The sequence below is a fragment of the Quercus lobata genome, chromosome 5 (genome assembly GCF_001633185.2).
Source record: "Quercus lobata isolate SW786 chromosome 5, ValleyOak3.0 Primary Assembly, whole genome shotgun sequence".
NCBI lineage: Eukaryota > Viridiplantae > Streptophyta > Magnoliopsida > Fagales > Fagaceae > Quercus > Quercus lobata.
In genome coordinates, this window is record NC_044908.1 from 68,979,095 (window position 1) to 68,985,462 (window position 6,368).

The window sequence follows — 6,368 nt, forward strand, 5'->3', positions numbered from 1 at the left end:
TAGTTAATCTTGAGGCTGAAATGTTGTGGACAGCCTCACTTAAGAGTTCTTCTAGCCAAAACTATTAGGAGTTATACTTGGTTGGCCTGTTCAATGGATTTCTTTCATGTGAAAGAACAATTTATGTTGTTACTGAAGTAGTTTAGTAAATGATTTTGTATCCATTAAATGTAGTATCATGTCCCTTGCTATTTAACAGGGATGGCTTGACTTCAAATGGTTGATTCTTTTTTTTATTTTTCCTCTTGTGGTTGATCTCTTCTTTCCTTTTTCTATTCGGTTTCAGGATGCTGTTCAGGGAAATTTAACGAAAGTGGGTTAAATAGAATAATGATGATGGTACTTCCTTTTTTGCAGTAGCGTGCCACAGCAAAATGGGATAGCCATTTTTTGCATTTATAAGTCTGCTCATCAACCCCGTATCAATTCTTAAAGTTTATTATTCACTGCACAAATTAGAAATACTGCGTTCTCTGCATATTCATTTCATGCCAGATTGAGGATCCCCAGCAAGAGGAAGTGTGGGGTGTCTTAAAAAGCTAATATCTATATGATGTTGGTATTGTGTAGGGCCTGTAGGCCTATGGAATTTGCATTCAACATATAACAATGTAATGTTAGAACGTAAAACCCCATCAAAATCTCGAACAACTTGGTGTTATATGTTGAATGCAAATTATATTGTTATATAATTGTATGTTTTAGTGTTCTAACATTATACTGTTATATGTTGAATGCTTGTGGAGCCAGTTATAATCGTATTTGTGGGCTAGATATTGCATAGTTTTCATTAGAGATCAATTTTATTTCTTCTTAGTTTGCTGATCTTAATCTTTCTAGTCATAACATTCTCTTGAGCTGGTTGAATCCATGATTATAGTGGAAGATAACTAAAACTAATACAATGGTAGTCATCCTAAAAGGTTTTTCCCTGTGAAAGTTCAAAAAATTATGTTTCTTGTGAGAGTAATCATCATTCTAAAAGGTTTGTCCACGTGAAATCTCAAAAAACTTTGTTCCTTGTGAGAGCAATCATCATTATAAAGCGGATGTTATAAAGGTTCAAATTTTATTGAATACTGGTCAGAGCATTGTGATGATTGAAGCACTTGACATTGTTCGAACATTCCTTTTTTTCGGAAGAACCCAGATTCAGCATTAACCATTTTACTTTGCCCTGCCAATATGACCTGTTTAATCAACGCTCAAAAAAATTGCTTATATTATCTGGAGTTGTGATCATTGTTCCAGGCTTTAGCATTAAGGGTTAACTTTGGTCGTTCATCTTTATTTTGTTTGGATGCAACTGATCTTTAGATTGGTAAAAGAGGGTTACTTCTTATGAATGATAATATATTAAAAAGAAACAAGAGGAGTGCAATCCATCTTCAACTTTAGGGACAACCACCCAAGAAGGAAGAGAGGAGATTGAGATAGATCCATTTCAATTGCAGAAGGCAGCCTGGCGAGCCATATCGTGAGGCAAAAAATTAACATTCCTAGGAACGAAAAAGAAATCCCAACAAGCTTCAGTGAAAATAGGAGCGATGAACCTAGGGGGTAAAGAGTGTAGTTCAGTAGGGATTTAATGACGCATTTAGAAACCCCTGCAAAAATAACATATTGGCATTTGTGCAAGACAGCCAATTCAATGTCTTGGAAGGCAGCATGAGGGAGTCGGGTCTGCTGGGGGGAAGAGACGTGAATGTGTAAAAACGATATCACCAAACTCATTTCTACAAACAGCTGCAAAGAAGGAGGCATGAGTTTGGAGAGATTCAAGAAATAATAATCAAACTTTGATGCTGCCAGTAGGAGGTGAACACCATTTTATGCTTGGAGAAACAGCCAATGAGGACCATGCTGAGATGATGTGGTCTTGACTCTTGATACACTTTGATTATACCTTCTGCATCTTTCCTTGTCTCTGGTGAGTGCCCTGCAAAATTGGTTTGGTTTCTAATTCTCCATATGTTATCAAATAAAACTGAAAGCAAATAAAGTGAATCGGTTCACAATCTTAGCTTATAGATACTGGGGATTTTGGAAAAGTACACTCTGATTAGAGACATTAGGCTGTGAAAATTTCCAAGGACATGGATTAGGCATTTGTATTGGCCTAAGAATACGTTAAAATAGAATCCCTGGGTATATATTAAAAAGATCGAATATAATTTTATTGATAAGATTATCAAGATATTGAAAGATTCAAGAAATTGATTGGGATTGGTTGACATAGGAGAAATATATAGTAATAGAATTGGTTCCAATATTTTCTCCACCAATTTATGGTAGGTTTAGATTAGAGGGAATAGAGTAAAGTAGAATATAATTGGCTCAAAATTAACCTATTTACAGTTAATTCTACTTTACTCTCCTCCACTCTCCCTCCCTCCCCACTCAATCCAAACAAACCCTTAAGTACCTACCTTTTAAAGATGTTGTCTTGTGTTATCGCCAAATTTATAACCGTCCTTCCATATAGAAAAGTCAAAAAAATAAAATTGTCAATAATAAAGGCAACAGCCCTTTGGATCATTTGTGTCGGGAAATGTAGACGTATGCCTATTCTTTCTCTCTCTCATAATTTAATTGTTACAATTTACAATGGAAAAAGACAGGATTTAAATACAAATTATCTTCATTGAAAATATTAGGAAGTGTGAATCATTTGAAAAAAAGTTAAGAAAGTGTCAATCATTTGAACCTCTCTCTCTCTCTCTCTCTCTTCCTTCATCTATCTATTTCATCATTCTATCCTTAATTAATTCTAATATGACCTTACATAGAACTTTATTGTAGTCTTTGCATGCCAAACTGGAATGATCCATTTAGAGGAAAAAAAAATTTTCAAAATTTACTTTATAATTTCCTTGTGTCAATTTATGATTGGTACAATATTACTATCATATGGTATTATCATTAACATTTTTTTTTTTTTCCCATATACCAATCACAAATTCACATCACAAATTCACAACACGTTAACTCAATAATTATTATTAAAAAAAAAAAAACAATAAGTTGATTTAAATGTTGATAATGTAATAAAAAAAAGTAGCGCCATGTCTACAACATTTCCACAATACTTTCATTACAAATCGTAGGTGGCAAGTTGTTTTTTATCTTAATATAAACCCATTATTGTAATTACATTTTATCTCAATAGTAATAGCAAATTTAACAATTTGTCACCTAAGACTTGTTGTGAAAAGTGTTGCAAAAATGTCGAGGACATAACATTTCTTATAAAGTAAAGTCCAATTTACTAATTTCATATGAACGTAAGGTTGTAAATGAACTAAAATGTTGATGAACAACTGGAAAAAACTTGTTTACTTTTGTTTTTTTAGCAAACAAGCCAAGCTCAAGCCTAAATTTAGGCTTAACTATTAAATTAGCCAAGCTCAAAAATTATAATATATTTGTGAATAAGTTCATAAATATGTTTTGAATTAACTATATATCTACTTGTCTAAAATATACTTTTATAGACTTGAGATTAGAATGTATAAATTTGTAACTAGGTTTATATGATATTAAATTATTTTTTATGGTTTATTCATAATATAAACAGACTATTCGTAGTAAAAATTCATAGATTTGTGAAGGGATAAAAAAAATTATTCATAGTTCTATACTTTTATTGTATATGGGAAAAGAATTAATCAAGCATCTTATGCACAAGCTCAAGCTTGTTCAATCAATCTTGAACATATACTCTTGTTTAGTGATGAGCTCGAGCTTACCTCATGTTTAAAGTAAAATTAAATGAACAAACTTAAATTTTTAAAGACAAAGTTTAGCTACAAAATTGGTTGTAACCTTAGATTACAACCTTATTCAATATCTTTTTATTGGAGGTAAATTTTGACAAGTCCACTATTAGATTACATATTCCTCTTATATCCTCCATGCTTGCAAAATTTTAAAAAAATTAAAGATCAATAGCTATGTTATCAATAAAATTTTTAAATTGCAAGTTTTTGTAATTTAAAATTATGCATAAAATATAAATTTATAGATAATATAGTAAATAATATCCGATTAACACAAAATTTGGCATATGTATTAAGATAATATAGAACATACAATTCAACGGTTAGATTTTTAAAATATGTAGTAATGTTTATTTTATTGAGTAAGTTTGTAGCCTTAAACTACAACTAATTTTGTAGCTAAATTTAGTCCAATTTTTAATACTTTAAACTCAGCTCAACTCAATTTCAGGCCTATTCAACGGTTTGAAGGATGCTGTTATTTTCATGTACCATTTGCTTCTTTTCTGGTAAAAGAAGCAAGACTGACCTCACCCCACCAGGTTGTGTTTGAAGCTTTTTTGGTCTTTATCCTTTGGCAAGAAAGTATGATTATTCTACACACGTCCACAGAAACACATAAAAATCAAAGTATTGCTTCTATATGACAATAATTGAAAAAAAAATTTTACGTGGGGCACACTGGAAGGTCTCTTTCTTTAGTTGGAGAGATCAAGACAAATCTGGATTTGTGATAAAACTTATGTTAATGATTTTCTTAAAGTGGTCAAGGGTTTTGATCTGGTCACCCCTACATTACGTACTAGGTGATCTCTCATTCTGCTGACGTTTATTGGTTGAAACTATAACCAGGTTGGTCTAACAATGGCCCATATTATAATTGCACTAGGTGGAACATTTGAACATGTTGAGAATGCAACTATCTTTGATTTTTAAATTAATAGATGTGTTTTTTTACTTGTTTATTGAAGGATTATGACTTTATACGCTAGGTACAGTGCATAGAGGTTTCTGGGAGAACTCAGAAAACTAAAAAAAAAAAAAAAACAAAAATAAATAAAGATATGCCCAGAGAGACGGAGAATCTAATCTTTATAATCGGTGGGTGTTTTCTGTAGCAACTTGCATATGAATAAAATAAGTTTAATGGCTACTGACATAATCTGATGGTCAGCTTCAGAGATATCTTCTGTGAATTATTTTATATGAAGTTCAAAATGGTTCTAATTTGGATTTTTTTTTTTTTTTTTTGGCAAATGGTAATTCAGGGAATGATAAATTGCAGATGTACGTATCAAATATTTGTTGCTAGCATGATCTTGTAAGTAGGAGTGCAGCCAACCTGCTAATCTGTTAAAACTGCAGTCAATCACAAAAAGGGCTCCTACTGTAACATAGAAAGTAAAATAAATTAAATTGACAAAAAATTTCTCATAATTTTGTTTTGTGTGTAAATTCTACAATGATATTTTTTTTTTTAAGAAAGTTGCAATGTATAACGTCTACTACTAATGATAACTCTTTATCATCAGACTAAGAAATCAATCGATTTTTGATATAAATGGAAGTTGAACCTATCAAAGCCGTAGTCAATCACAAAAATAGCTACTACTAGAACATAGAAAGTAAAATGAATTACATTGATATAAAATTTCGTACATTTTCTTTTTGTGTGTGTAATTTCTGCAATGATTTTTTTTTTTGTTTTTTAAAAAAGAGTTTCAACATATGACATTCACTCCTGATAAGAGCTCTGTATTATTAAACTAAAACACCAATCGATTTTTGGTGTAAACAAATATTGAACCTGTCAAAACCGCAGTCAATCACAAAAAGATCTCCTACTAAAACATAGAAAGTAAAATGAATTAAATTGACACAAAATTTCCCACAAATTTTTTTGTGTAAATTCTACAATGATTTTTTTTTTTTTTTTTTTTTTTGAGAGAGAGAGTTGGCATCCGCTCCTAAGGATAACTCTTTGTCATCAAACTAAAATATCAATTGATTTTTGGTATAGACGAAGATTGAACCTCAAATCTCTTATTCAACAATTAAAAAATTTACCAGTTAAGTTAATTGAGACTCATAACAATAATATGTTAATTAATTGGTATATAATTTTTTTTTTAAATGTCAACCTTAAATTCATGTGAAAATAATGTAACATTATATCACAACTTATTCTCTTTTAACAAATTGTGTGGGAAAAAACAAAAGCCCCCAATAATATCCATTTCTCTTGGGCATGGTCTATCACTTTTAGTGTTTTTTTTAGCTTCTGATTCGAAGCACAAAACCAATTGTGATACACCTCTAGGTAAGGTTCTAGGGATAAAGAAGGGTGATAGTTATAAGATTTGGCTTCTTTGGATCAATCTCAATCCTTCAATTTCTGACATTAGCTTACTTTTTCTTTTTTAACTTTCATCACTTTTATTCACTTGCCGACAGTAAAAGAAGAAACTTTCGTCTAATGCATTGATGAAGATAAAAAGTGGGCCATAATTATTAAGCTGCTCTTTTTTATTTTATTTAAAGTATATAAAGGAAAGAACCAGGATTCTCCTTTCCATAAATTCCCTCTAT